Genomic DNA, 15,148 nt, shown 5'->3' with positions numbered 1-15,148 from the left:
ATGAAACAATACAACCACATTAAAGCCAGGGAATGGGGCCTCCCATCCCTAATCTGGGCCTCCTGCCCTCCCTTTCCTGGGGCTGGCCTTCTCTGGAGGCCAGACCACCTTCAAGCTCCCCTTCACTAAGGTACCAGCCAGGGGCTGTGCTTCCCCAGGCTCTGCCCTTTCTACCCTTTGCGCTTCAGATGCAGAAAGCCTGTCTGCACACTCACAGGATTTTCAATAAGGTCAGCAGTTTCCTCCCTGTTGGGGGGAAGGTGGCCACACAAACCCCTAGACCAGGCACCGTCAACCATCCCCCCTTCTGTTTCCGCCCCACCCCTCAAAAAATAGCATAAATACAAAATATTTTCATCCCCCATCAATAACTGGGCCCATGGCCAGCAATTAGAAAGGAGACGGCATCCTTTGCTCCAGCAGCAATGTCATCCATATCTATTACCATTACCACCACCACCACCACCACCCCCGCCCCCACACTTCCAACTACTCCTTCCTCTCATTCTCGGTCCTTCATTTTTGAACAAAACTGATGGGGGAGAAAATGTGATAACCTCTCCACAGGAGAACAAAATACATTTGGAAGAGCTGATAGTTTTCTTTAAACATCTTCAGAATTCAATGTATTTTTGACCACCGATACCTTAAAAATTGAGTTCTGGTCCAGGGACAGAAATCTTACTAAATTCCTGCTTTCTATTCACAAATAAAATTATTCTTCCCGTGCATGAGCTTACCTTAATCTTCTATAACACAAGCAGGAGAGGCCAGAATGCCCTAGGAGACCCACAAAAACCAGTCAGCCTAGAGACTCCACTGCTCCCCGGTCTCACGCTCCAAAAATTTCAGAAACACTAAAACTGCCCAAATTTGAGTCAATCTGATGGCTGTAAGCCAAACAGAGTCACTCGAAAGCTGTTAAATATTTCATCAGACTGTGGGACATCTTAATAATCCTGTCCCTAGGAATGTCCCTCAACATTTACGGAATTTCGAGCTTGGGGCCTTGGAGACCCCAAACCAGACAAAGAAAATCTCAGACCCACAAAAGCCACACAAGTTTGGTTAGGCAAATTTGGAAAACGGAGATTTGAAAGTGACCAGCAACATCACCGCATTCCAAATACAACGGTACTTAAATTCCGCTAAAAAGAACATCCATCAAAGTAGGTATTTTCTTACTTTACCTAAAAAAGAAAAAATCATTTTAAACATCAAACACGGTGTGAACCAGAAACGGTATATAAAGTCAGGAGACTTTTTACAGCAGAGCAGAAGTTCTATGGATGCCCCCACACAGTCATGGGTGGGAAACACACGAAGGACGGAACCTGGAGCATCCCCGCGACCGGCTCCGGATGCTGCGGCGGCTCGCGACCCAGGGACCCGGCGCCCAGCTCGCGGTCACCTGCCGGGACGCGACCGCTGCCAACGTGGGCGCCCGAGCGCCAGGACGCGGAGGTGAGGGCGCGCGGCGGCCACGCGCTCTCCCCCGGCGCCCGTCACGCCCGCGGGACCAGCACTAGTGCGACTTCGGGCTGCACGCTTCCGACTTCGGATGCCGACGCGCGTGACACAGCGGAGAACAAAAAAGAAAGGCCCCGCACGCCCCAGGCCGGCCTCCGCCGGGGCAGAGAGCCCTCGCACAGCCCCTCGCGGCGGCCGGGGGCCTGGGGGCGGCGGCGGCAGCCCCGGCGCGAAAGCTCCGGCCCCGCGCGGGTTCCGGTGACCCGGCTGCGGCCAGGGCGCGAGCCCCGGGCCGGGAAGAACGGGGAGAGGGAAGGCGGCCAGGGCGGCCCGGGAGCCGCGCACTCACCTCCTGCCGCGGCTCCGGCGGCCCCTCAGCGCTGCCCGCCCGGCTCCAGGAACGCCCGCTGCTCTCCCGCCGCCGCCGGACTCGCGCCCTCGCCCGCTCCGCGCCGTGCGCCCCGCGCCGCCGCGTCTCCGGCCTCCGCAGCGGCGAGTCCCCGCCCCCGGACCGCGCCGGCGGCGTGGGGAGGAGGCGGTGCCGCGAGCGCGGGGCGGCGAGGCCGGGGGCGCGCCCGGACGCCGGCCCCACGGTGCGCGCGCCCCAGCCCGGACGCCGGTGTCGCGCCCCCTCCGCGACCGCCGTCCCCACCCCCGCCCCACGCGGCTCCGAAGCCTAAGGACGTTCAAGGATGGGAAGCGGCGGCGCGGAGCGAAGGGACCTGGAGGACCGACCTCTCACCTCACCCCCAACCCGGCCGAGGGAATTTTCTGGAATGTAGGGCCGACTCTATCCAGCGCCACCCACCTCGCCACACTCGCGTCTCCTTCAGTGGTCCCGGCCCAAACCACCCAGAGGAAAAGGGGCCAAGGAATAGCAGGAGTTTAGGAGGTCTAGCCCCACAGATTTGTCTTTTATCTTCCACCAATCTGTCCCAGTTCCTGGTCTCCCCAAGACTGTTATCCCTCAAGCTTTAATTTTTCGGCCTGTGGCCCTCCGGACTCCTTGTGGGTAAGATGAAGATTCTCGGACGCGGCGCGAGTGTGATCTAGTACTCTCTGAGGACGAAGCCCAGGAGTCTGAATTTTAAACAGCGCTCAGAGCGCACGTTTGCTCCTGAAGCCCCGCTAGGCCACGCCTCCCTGAGAGGATGCCAGGAAACAAATGATCTGCTGGATACCCATTCTAGAAAATTCTAAAACACTGGTTCTTAACCCTGACAGAACTGGCCAGATGTTAAAAAATTATATATATATATATGCTTTTAGAGTATTTGGATGCCAGGGTCCCACCTCCAGAGTACTGAGTACAAACATGGGTAGTTTTGTTTGCTATAAAGCTTGCCAGATAATTATATGGTCAGCACTAAGAATAAATTCCAGGTTTATCGCTTTTCGAGCCCACCTAGCTCTGACTTCTGGAGAAGGAACCTCTTCCTGTCACCATTCCCAGATCTCTCTCTCTCTCTCACACACACACACACACAGAACACACAAAACAACTGCAGCAACAAACAACACAAGTAAATACACAAACTCTTAAGGGAATGCTCGCAGCCAAAATGGTTTTCAACCAGAACAAAGACTCACCTTGAAAAGACCAACAAGATTCCTTACTACCACTTGAGCATAGTCTCAAATTCAGAAAAAGGATCCTTTATGAACCAAAAACCTCCTAACTGAATTTAAGTAATAGAGTAATAGTCTATAGCCCAAAATGATATTTTTGTGATCTGATGTTAGACAATTGTCCTGCTGGACGGAGACTGCAAAAGCCAGGGGGTGCATTGGACATCCGCCTTGTCTTTTCGGATGAGTTGTATCACTCCTTTCTAATCTTCTACTAACTGTAAGTGACTACAATCAGGATTTTTGGATAGGTACAGTAAATTGCTCCTTCTGGCTTCCCTAGTTTTGGTCTGCCTTCTTAGGCTGGTGGGCCATAACTTGCACCACATTTGCCTCTAAGCAAGATTCCATCGTGTGACTAAGCTAGTGACTTTTTCCCCAGTTTTATTAAAAATAATTGACCTACCTCTCTGTGTAAGTTTAAAGTGTCCAGCATGATGGTTTGATTTATAGATATCATAAAATGATTACCACAGTAGGTTCAGCTAACTATAGGACAATTGTGTTGTTTTTGTTTTCCATTTTCTTTTCAGTGTTCCAAAACTAATTGTTTATGCATCACATGCAGTGCTCCATGCAATCCGTGCCTTCCTTAATACCCACCACCAGGCTCACCCAACCCCCCAGCCCCTCCCTTCCAAAACCTTCAGTTTGTTTCTCAGAGTCCACAGCCTCTCTTGGTTCATCTCCCCCCTCCCAATGTCCTCCCCATCTCCCAATGTCCTCTGTGTTATTCCTTATGCTCCACAAGTAAGTGAAACCATATGATAATTGACTCTCTCTGCTTGACTTATGTCAGTCAACATAATCCCCTCCAGTCCCATCCATGTTGATACAGAAGTTGGGTATTCATCCTTTCTGATGGAGGCACAATACTCCATTGTATATATGGACTATAGTACAATTGTTTAAAAAGAAGAAAAAAAGGAAGAAAAAATTTCTTGTGATGAGAACTCTTATGATTTACTCTGCTAACCACTTTCTATAAATCATACAGCCGTGGTAGCACTAGGCATCACGTTGTACGTCACAACCCTTGGTACCTATTTATCTTATAACTGCAAATTTGTACCTTTTGACACTTCTCCGATTCCCCCCTCCTCATCCAACCATCTCTGGTGACCACAAATCTGATCTTCTTTCCCTAAGATTTCTTTTTTTTAAGACTCCATATATAAGTGAAATCATACAGTACTTGTCTTTGTCTGATTTATTTCACTTAGCATAATGCCCTCAAGGCCTATCTGTGTTGTCATAAATGGTAGGATTTTCTTTTTATGGCTGAAGAATATTCCACTGTGTGTGTGTGTATGCGTAAATATGCACACATACCACATGACTATTCATACATCCATTGATGGACACTTAAAGTTGTTTCCATGTCTTGGCTATTATAATGTTGCTGTGTATTTGGGGGTGTATATATCTTTTCGAGTTAATGTTTTTGTTTCTTTTGAATAAATACCCAGGAGTGGAATTAAAAAATTAAAAAAATTTTTTTTAATTTTTGAGGCTCTTCCATACTGTTTACCATAGTTAAACCTGTGATTCTTTTTTTTTCCTTTTCAAGTAGGCTCCACACCCATCACTTCTCGGCCTTTTGTCTAAGGTCAAGTAGGCTCCACACCCAGACTGCAGTGGGGCTTGAACTCATGACCCTGAGGTCAAGACCCGAGTCTTGACCTGAGTATCAAGAGTTGGATGCTTAACCGACTGAACCACCCAGGAGCCCCTAGCCCTTAATTCTTTTTTTTTTTTAATTTAAATTCATTTAACAAACATAAAGTACATAGTTTCAAATGTAGTGTTCAATAATTTATCCATTGCATATAACACCCAGTGCTCATCACATCACTTTCCCTCCTAATGCCCATCACCCAGTGACCCCGTCCCCCACCCCCTTCCCCTCCATCATCCCTCAGATGAGAGTCTCATAGTTTTTCTCCCTCTCTGATGACTTCCCATTCAGTTTTTCCTCCCTTCCCCTATGATCCTCTGCGCTGTTTCTTATTTTCCGCATATGAGTGAAGCCATATGATAATTGTCTTTCTCTGATTGACTTATTTCACTCAGCATAACAGCCCCCCTCGTTCCATCCACGTTGATGTAAATGTCAAGTATTCATCCTTTTCTGATGGCTGAGTAATATTCCATTATATATATGAACCATATCTTCTTTATCCATTCATCTGTTGGTGGACACCTTGGCTCTTTCCACAGTTTGGCTATTGTGGGCATTGCTGCTATGAACATTGGGGTGCAGGTGCCCCTTTGGATCACTACATTTGTATCTTTGGAGTAAATATACCTAGCAGTGCAATTTCCCATCCCATGATTCTTAAACATTTATGGAACAAGCCCACATGTCTAGATGTTAGGGCAGTTGTTTGAATCAATACATCTTTGCTGAGGGGGAAGGGGTCCTTTTCAAGTTTCATGAGACTCCTTATGATGAAATTTGGCATTTAAAAAAAAAGACTTATTTATTTATTTTAGAAAAAGAGTGCTTGGGCTGGGGGGAGAAGCAGAGAGAGAGAGAGAGAATCTCAAGCAGACACCCTGCTGAGCACAGAGCCCAATGCGGGGCTCCATCCTAAGACTCTGAGATCATGACCTGAGCTGACACCAATAGTCAGTGACTCAACTGACTGAGCCACCCAGGCACCCTGAAATTTGGCATTGAAAAGAAGCGGGTATACATATAGGATTTGCATTCTATAAAGTTCTCTTTGATTTCTTCAAGGCCTCTCACCCAAAATATTTAATCAATCGCCAGCCCTAAAAATTCGGCTGGGCAGATTCTGATTCACTGACATGCGAGGGGCTGTGGTGGCCGGTTGGAGTGGGCACCTGTGTTTTGTCTGTTCGACATCCTTTCCCATCACTTCTCGGCCTTTTGTCTAAGGTCAAGTGTAGCATCCTTTCCCTCACTTGCTAGTAACACACTGTTTTCATACAGGAATCTCCTCCCATCTCCAAGGGATACAGCCTTGGTAGATTGTCAGTCAAAGCAATGTTCTCTCCAGCTCAAGGGATGGGCCTTATAGAAGTTTCCTGTTTGCTGCTCTAACAAATTATTCAACTTAAACCAACACAAATTTAGTATCTTAAAGCTCTGTAGGTCAAAACTTTCACCAAGGCGTCAGCAGGGCTGCATTCCTCTCTGGAGACTCTAGAGAAATCCCTTTCTTGCCTTTTCCAGCTGCTAAATTCTCCCTGCTTTCCTGGGTTTGTGACCCCCTCCCTCCACCTTCAAAACTAGCAATTTTATAGTTAGTAACGTCTTTCTAATCCTGCTTCCACAGTCACATCTGTCAGATCCAGTTAGAAAGTTTTCCTCACTTCTTAGAATCCTTGTGGTTGATTATACTGGTCTCACCCAAATAATGCAAGGTAATCTTTCCACCTCAAGGCCCTTAACTTAATCACATCTGTAAAGATCCCTTTTGTAAGGTCACATTAACAGACTCCTAGGATGAACACATGGACATCTTTGTTGGGGTGGGGCATTATTCTGCCTACCAGAGACGCCTAAACTTAGCCAGTCCATTGCACTCTGTTCCTGGAATGAACAAAGTGATGATTTGAGGACTGAAAAATATTGAAATGGGATGCCTGGGTGGCTCAGTGGGCTAAAGCCTCTGCCTTCAGCTCCGGTCATGATCCCAGGGAGGGATCGAGCCCCGCATAGGGCTCTCTGCTCCACAGGGAGCCTGCTTCCCTTCCTCTCTCTGCCTGCCTCTCTGCCTACTTGTGATCTCTGTCTGTCAAATAAATAAATAAAATCTTAAAAAATATATCGAAATGCACTTATCTCAATGATAGCACCCATCTTTCTCAGCATATAATTCTGTAGGGTGGATTCTGTGCATTCCCAAAGCCCAACTCTTTTATCTACCCCTTAATTCTTAGGCTTTGCCAGTAGCCTAGAATTTGCTGGAACTAAACGTAACAGTAGAACATCAGTGCAATATCAATTAGAGCTCTTGGTTGCAAACAACAGGAACAGCCTCCATCAATCGTAAGGAAAAGGGGAATTAACTGGATAAAGGCCAGGGTGTCACAGAATCAATGGTGAGAATCAGTGAAATCATATTGATTGTTTTTCAATCAACTTGGAAAACGCGGATGCTGCAGAAAGCTAGGGAGCAGAAGTCACTGCAAAAGTGACACAGCAGAAAGCGTGTGTAGTCTGCATGTCGCATTCCTCTATCTTTAAGAAATAGGACTCCCAACTGACCTCATGTCCTTGTAACACTTGCTCAAGATACATAGAGCCCAGAGGGGGCTTCTAGTCGGAGGAATTGATTCTGAGCCTATCCGCCCAGGCTAACAGGGACAACTCATCTGGTTTCTGCTGCGGGCTGGGGCTACTAATTCTCATCAAGGCTACACCAAGGCTACACGCCAATCTCCCCAAGGAAGGAGACTGAGATGCCTATAAAAAGAGATAGAATGCTGGCAGGCAAAAAAACTAGCAAATGTCCCCCACAAATATCCAAAGAAATTCAAAGGGCAAGGAGGAGGGGAAATCATATCTATTTAGGGAAATCAGGAGAGACTATATAGAAAGTGGATATAGAACAGGGGCTATCCTATAGAAATGGAATAAGGCACATATATAATTTATTATTTTTATTTTTTTTTAACTTATGTAATGTCTATACCAAATGTGGGGTTCGAACTCATGATCCCAAGATCAAGAGTTGCATGCCCTTCTAACTGAACTAATCAGGCACCCCATAACATTTATAATTTTAAATTTTCTAGTAGCTGCATTAAAAAAATAAGAAAAAAAAACAAGTGAAAATAATTTAACAACACCTTATATAACCCACTATATCCAATGTATTATCATTTACATGTATTATCAATTACATGTATTATCAATTATCAATTTACATGTATTATCAATTATTACAATGTATTATCATTTACATGTATTATCAATTACATAGACATGTAATTCATAAAACGTTGATGAGACATTTTACAGATAGTTAAGTATTTAATGGAAAAATTTACACTGCTCCAGTTTTTTTTTTTAAATTTAAATTAAATTAAAAATCCATTTCTTGGGGCGCCTGGTGGCTCAGCCAGTTAAGTAGCTGACTCTTGGTTTCCACTCAGGTCATGATCTCAGGGTCATGAGATCGAGGTTTACACAGAGCTTATGCTCAGCATGGAGTCTCCTTGAGATTCTCTCCCTCTGTCCCTTCCCCCATTCATGCTTGCTCTGTCTGTGTCTCTCTTTAAAATAAAATCTTTAAAAAAATTTCAGTTCTTCCTTGGCACCAGCCACATTTCAGGTGCTCAAAAGCCACACGTGGTTAATGGCTACCATATTGGAGAGCCCAGATCTAGAAGGATGGTGTATCAGTGTGGGTCCAATCAGGAGAGAGAAAACACAGTAATTTGAAGAGGGGATGTTTAATATTTTTTAAAAAAATCATAATTGAAGCAGGGTATTGGACTAACGAGGGTTTGGCTGGTAAGATGCAAAGAGAACTCTAAACAATGTAGGAATGGTGGATATATGAGGCAGCCAATACACCCTTAGGGCTGAGATAGATCATCCAAGTATCCAAGTAAGAGCTCTCCATCTACCCACCTACCCAAGAAGAAGGAGACCAAGATCTCACTGGAGAGAGCATAGCTATGGTTCTGAAATGGCTGAGAAATTTCTACTGGCTGTGGTCCCAGTAGAAGTTGGTGAAAATCTGTCCTCCAGAACTTTCCAGAAATCACCTTCTGCTCTTGGTTGCCCCTGGCTGCCCTTCACTGCAGAACCTCGACACCAAGGAAGCCATGTGTGCTGTGGGAACCATAAGCATGGATATTTTTATAAAGACAGAAACAGGGGCGCCTGGGTGGCTCAGTGGGTTAAAGCCTCTGCCTTCGGCTCAGGTCATGATCTCAGGGTCCTGGGATCGAGTCCCACATCGGGCTCTCTGCTCAGCAGGGAGCCTGCTTCCTCCTCTCTCTCTACCTGCCTCTCTGCCTACTTCTGATCTCTCTCTGTCAAATAGATAAATAAAATCTTTAAAATAAAATAAAATAAAGACAGAAACATGAAGGAGAACTACTTCAGCATGATGACAGGAAAAAACATGACACAGAACAAGGGGATTAGTCGGGACTGGGGAACCACTGTAGGTGGGAGGGTAAGATAGAAGCGCAGCCCTGTTGCCCAGGGTTCAGGAGGAAACCTCAGACTAAACAAAATTCCATACAGCATCATATTCTTCCCCAAATACCAGTCAGGTCACATCACCCCTCTCTCCAAAAACTGTTAGTGTTTTTTTCTTGCCAATTCAGAATCATAGCTGTCTCTCTGTCCAGGTTTCCTCAAATCATGTCAGGCCACTACTCTGTGCTTCCCAGAGTCTGGCTTTGCTCTGCTATTCTGCCTGAAATCTCCCCTTTCCCTCCCCTTTCTTGCAATTCAGCTCAAAAGCCCCAGTCATCAAAGCCAACCCTAGCACCCACCACATTCTGCCCCACAAAGTAAAGACTGTAAAGTTCCCAAAGGAATGGGAAGCTCAGTATCCTCCCCAACACTTGCACGGATACATAACTCAGACTGGACTGGAGCTCCTGTGGGGGGCACAGTGGAGACGCTTTCCAAATACTAAATAGTTGTAATCAATGGAAGGGAACAGAATAGATGGTCCTCATCACAGACATCTTGCTACACTCGCTTTTCAGAATGCCTTTTTCCCTTATTCAGTTACCGGCACCACTGTGTTTTCAAGTCACCCCTCACTGACTTTCCGATCCTCAATGTCTGAAGTGAGCTGAAGAGTGACCCCAAAAAGGTATTTCCAGGGGGTGCCTGGGTGGCTCAGTGGGTTAAAGCCTCTGCTTTCGGCTCAGGTCATGATCCCAGGGTCCTGGGATCGAGCCCCGCGTCGGGCTCTCTGCTCAGCAGGAAGCCTGTTTCCTCCTCTCTCTCTGCCTGCCTCTCTGCCTACTTGTGATCTCTGTCTGTCAAATAAATAAATAAAATATTTAAAAAAAAAAAAAAAAAAAAAAGGTATTTCCAGGTCCTAATCCCTGAACCTGCCCTCATAGGGCAAAAATGTGATTAAACTAAAGATCTTGAGGCACTTGTCCTGGATGACCCAGGTGGGCGAAACACAATCCTAAGTGTCCTTGTGAGGGAAAAGCAGAGAGGGTTGTAGACAGAGAGGGAAAGAAGCCCTGTGATCACAGAAGCAGAGCCTGGAGTGACAGGGTCACAAGTCAAGGAAGGCCTAGAGGAAGGCCGGGAGTCACCAGAAGCTGGAAGGGGTAGGAAATAGTTTGTCTCCTAGAGCCTTTGGAGTGAGCCCAGCCCTAGTCCCACTCCCACAGGAGAATAGAACTGCTGCTGCTGTAACTGCCCAGCTTTGGCGATCTGTCCTGGTAGCCGCAGGAGACTAATACAATCCTGGAGTCTACAGTGACTGGGTCACAGATAGTCACGTGACCCACTGCATGCAGTGAGACTCCCGAGGACATATTCTCTTCAGCCACTGGGAAATAGAAGCTCTTTTTTTCCCACTAAGACAGCCCGTCCTGGGACAATATAACCCTAGAGCTGCTTAAGATCACAAAGTGGATACACTGGCCTGATAGGCTGAGAAAGACGGGCAAACACCAATGTTGATGGTGTCATTTGATCTTCTGGATCCAGCTGTATCTGAAACCAGATTTATCCCGGATTTTCAGTGATACTGGCCAATGACTTGACCATTTTACTCAAGCCAGCTGGCACTGGATTTCTGTCACAAGCAGCCCAGCAGATTCGGACTCAGTACTTTTGTTATTGGTATAGGGTTGTCAGTCACATGTGAGCTTCAGGTAAACAATAAAGAAGTTTTTCAGTGTAAGTATGTTTCAAATATTGCATGGGTCAGATAATTTTTAAAAATTGTTATTTATCTGAAATTCAAATTTAACTGGGAATCCTGGTATTTTGGGTTCTGTCTTTTGCTAAGACAATCTTATGTCGGAAAAAGTTTTTTATTGATCACTTGAAACCTTTGAAAAGCCAGGTTATAGTACAAAGCATGGTAAGAATAATCCTTCTAAAGTAGATGTTTCTAATTTTAGACATTCCGATAACAATCTTCAATGTCCTATATTAACTGGGGTTTTAAAAGTGTGTGGTTATGTCCTCCTGGTGTTGTGAACATAATGTGTTCTGAGGTTGAGAAGGAAATAATTCAAGGCCTCCCACCAGTGAGCGAAGCAGTAAAAAAAGAAAGGTGCCTTTGTGTGTTATGAGACCCACAACTGCCTTTAACACTGATGCCCTTACTGAACTTCATTCACAGTTGTCTCTGGTTGTGGAACATACTCATTAGGGAACAGTCCAGCAACAAAGGATTGGGAAGGAACCAGTTGGAGAGGCAGGGAAGAGAGCTGTGAGATGCCTGTCAGCTTCCTTGAGCAGAGGGAGAGAAAGGGCCAAGCTGAGGGTCTCCTGAATCTGGGGGCCGAGCTGACGACATGAGGTTCTGTATATACACCGTCATACCGAGCCCAGGTCATGTGTCTCTGTTTTGTGCTAAGAGGAAGTTGTTCTAGAAGAGGTAGTCTATCTGCTTTACAGACATTTGCATCTCTTTTGTTCTCAAAATATGTCCCCTCAGCCTCCTCAGAAAAGGCTTCTAAAAGAGGTTAGTGCTTTGACCTCAACACTCAGGACTGTAGAATGACTGATTCACAGTTTAACTTGGCAGCAATATTAAGAATACTTGAATACTTAGAAACTTCAGTTCCCTGGCTCATGACTTTTCCACTAGAGCTGATTTTCCAATGATGTTGGAAAAAAGAGGCTCTTTCTTGAAAACACAGTTTGAAATGTCAATTGCATTTCAGTAACTTTGGTCCTTTGTTTTGATGTGTATTCTCTTTTTTCATACAAGGGTGTATTAAGTGCTGTGGGTTAGGGCACACGCATCTGGCTCCCTCTCCTAGTTTATGTTCCCACTGACTTATTATCTTGCCAAGTCTGGCAAGCTCCCCACACCCAACAAGATCTTCCAACAACCCCAGGGACAAACCTCTGTGTCCACCTAGAGTGACACAGTGACGTCACACCCCTGTGGGTAGTGGATGGGTCATACCTGGTGTTAGTCCTGAGAATAGACTTTAGGAAAAGTTTTCAATTAACAATTAATTGCGCCTCGGATAAACCTCATTGGCCACGATACTGCCACTGCGCAAAGCTATGGACTTTAGAAAAAAAAAAAAGATTTCATTTTTTATTTTTAAAGATTTATTTATTTGAGAGAGAGAAAATATGCATGGTCTCATGTGCCGGGGGAGGGGAGTGCAGAGGGAGAGAATCTCAACCAGACTTCCCCCCTGAGAGTGCACAGCCCCATGGGGGCTCGATCTCACAACCCTCAGATCATAACCTGAGCCAAAATCAAGAGTTGGACACCACTCAACCAACTGAACCACCCAGCACCCCACAAGATTTTTTTTTTTTTAATAATATCTACACCCAGTGTGGGGCTTGAACTCACAAACCTGAGATCAGGAGTTGTGTGCTCTACCGGCTCAGCCCACCAGGTGGCTGGAGAGAGAATTGAAGCGAGCCGGCAAGAGGGTCAGGCTCCTGAGTCTGGAGCAGCGATTCTCAGCTGAGGCTATGGTGATCCCAGGGAGCACTTGGAAATGTAAATTGAAATTATTTGACATGTAGCATGGTATAGTTAAAGGTGTACAACACATTAATTCTTTCACATATTGTAACATGATAGCCATTGTAGTAATAATCAGCACCTTTACCAGGTTATGTGATTATCACTTTTTAGTGGTTGAAATAATTCAGTTCTAGTCTCTTGGTAAATTTGAGAAATATAATGCAAGATTGCTGTCTAGAAGAGACTTCCTCTCTTGAAGAATGACTCACAGGGGTGGGGGAGCGGTCTACTCTTGACCTTTATTTAAGTATCCTGCAAAACAGGGGCACCTGGGTGGCTCAGTCATTGGGAGTCTGCCTTTGGCTCAGGTCCTGATCCCAGGGTCCTGGGATGGAGTTCCCGAGTTGGACTCCCTGCTCAGTGGGGAGCCTGCTTCTCCCTTTCCCACTTGCCTGCTTGGTTCCTTCTCTGGCTGTCTCTCTGTCAAATAAATAAAACCTTTAAAAAAATTTTAAGTATCCCGCAAAACAAAACATGCTTGCACCCCCAATTCCAATAGTGGTGCCTAGGCCACTCTGCAATTGACAAGCACTGGTCTCAACAAAGAAATCTAAAGATCCAGGGGAAGTACAAGGATATTCACCAGGCAGAAGGCCTGGAAAGATCTTTTTCCTTGTAGGCTGCTCCCACTCTATGGGACATGAACTTCAAACCCGAGAGGGAGCTTTGCTTTGCATATAATTTTAAGATGAGGGTCAGCTGCCATTGATTAAACAAAAACAAACAAACAAACAAAAACCCCTAAATGATAGTGACTTAGCCTCACAAAGTTCTGATCTCTCACAAAGTAAGCCTTCGAGTAGACAGTCGGGCGGAAGGGGCATGTCAGCAGAGACTCAGCCTCCACTGGTCCCAGATGTGACCCCAGTTCATAGGGCCCAAGATGGGTGTTTCTGCTGCAGCTGTCCCTTCCACACTCCACCCAGATGACCTGAGGAAAAGAAAGCTTACTCCCTCGCTTTAAGGACACCTCTCTTAGAAGTTGCATATGACATTCCCGATTACATTCCTTGGCCAGAACTTAGGCGCCTGTCTACCCCCAGCTGTCAGGTAGCCGGGAAGCAGAGGCTCATACTCTGGTTTGCTATGTGTCCAGCTTAAAACTGTGAGTCCTGTTCCTAAAAAAGACAGGAAGAGAACTCTTTAGTGACAGCTAGCAGTCCTTGCCCTTCCTGGGAGGACAGATTACCAACATCAATGACAAGTGAAGCCCTAGTATTTTGCTCAAGCTGGGTTTCAGTGGTCCAAGCCTGATTCAGTAGGGGAAGAGGAAGCACTGACCGAGGCCTGCAGAGAGTTTTAGCCCCCATGTCAGAGAATCCTAACATTGGGACTTTAGGGATCATCAAGTCCAACATCTTCTTTTTAAATGTTTTTGATTCTTAGCTAACATATTCTTAGCTAACATAGGTTTTTTCTTTTTTAAAAAATTATTTTTATTATTATAAAATGTATTATTTGCCCCAGGGGTACAGGTCTGTGAATCATCAGGCTTACACAATTCACAGCACTTACCATAGCACATACCCTACCCAATGTCCATCACCCAGCCACTCTATCCCTAACCCCCTCTCCCTAGCAACCCTCAAATTGTATTGTGAGATTAAGAGTCTCTTATGGTTTGTCTTAACGTATTTTTTTTTCCTGTTTCCAGCATTTATTTATTTATTTATTTGTCTCCTGTCTACCCTGCCATCCCTGATCTTTGACTGTCAAATTTTTGGTTCTCGGACTGCAAGTTTTTAAGTAGACATACTTAAAAGTGACTGATGACCCCAAAGAGTTTTTGATCATGTGGGTTTCACAATCAATATTTTAGAGATTAAAATTGAGAAATCTTTTTTTTTTTAAGATTTTATTTATTTATTTGACAGAGAGCGATCAAAAGTAGGCAGAGAGGCAGGCAGAGAGAGAGAGAGAGGGAAGCAGGCTCCCCGCTGAGCAGAGAGCCCTACTCGGGACTTGATCCCAGGATCCTGAGATCACGACCTGAGCCAAAGGCAGAGGCTTAACCCACTGAGCCACCCAGGTGCCCTAAAATTGAGAAATCTTAAAAACATTACAGTACTCACAGTGCCCATGATTTTGTAACCAATAGAACATGCAAATATTTTCATAACACATATTTGCATCAAATAACATGTGTATACATCAACACTTTGAAATCAAGGTGCTTGATCTGATTAATGTATTAACCAACTACACATATTACACATATATTACACATTTGTTTTTTAAAATATTGACAACTGTATTTCAGTATGATTGGTTTCTTTATTTTTCTTCATTTAAAAGTTTTATTCTGAAAAGTCCCTAGGCTCTTGATCTAGGCACTCTGTGTTCATGGC

At 45.4% G+C, this 15,148-nt stretch overlaps 1 protein-coding gene and 1 pseudogene across 2 annotated transcripts in view; both read right to left on the bottom strand.

Annotated features, from left to right (window-relative positions):
- The window catches only part of GOLM1 (golgi membrane protein 1), a 58,145-nt gene extending 55,677 nt beyond the window's left edge, over nucleotides 1–2,468 (bottom strand). Inside the window, exon 1 of one of the 2 annotated variants that reach the window (XM_059142473.1) lies at nucleotides 2,279–2,468. The gene's annotated coding sequence lies outside the window, so the exon portion shown is untranslated. Of the gene's footprint in view, nucleotides 1–1,819; nucleotides 1,965–2,278 lie in introns of those variants that run through there. The other variant, XM_059142472.1, reaches the window with a different exon arrangement.
- A 9,648-nt stretch (nucleotides 2,469–12,116) lies between these two features.
- On the bottom strand, nucleotides 12,117–12,319 carry LOC131813423 (U4 spliceosomal RNA; annotated as a pseudogene).
- Between the last annotated feature and the right edge of the window lie 2,829 nt (nucleotides 12,320–15,148).

This window comes from Mustela lutreola, chromosome 12, assembly GCF_030435805.1.
Source record: "Mustela lutreola isolate mMusLut2 chromosome 12, mMusLut2.pri, whole genome shotgun sequence".
NCBI classification, from domain to species: Eukaryota; Metazoa; Chordata; class Mammalia; order Carnivora; family Mustelidae; genus Mustela; species Mustela lutreola.
The sequence above is the reverse complement of the archived record's forward strand: the minus strand, read 5'-3'. Positions and strand labels throughout refer to the sequence as shown.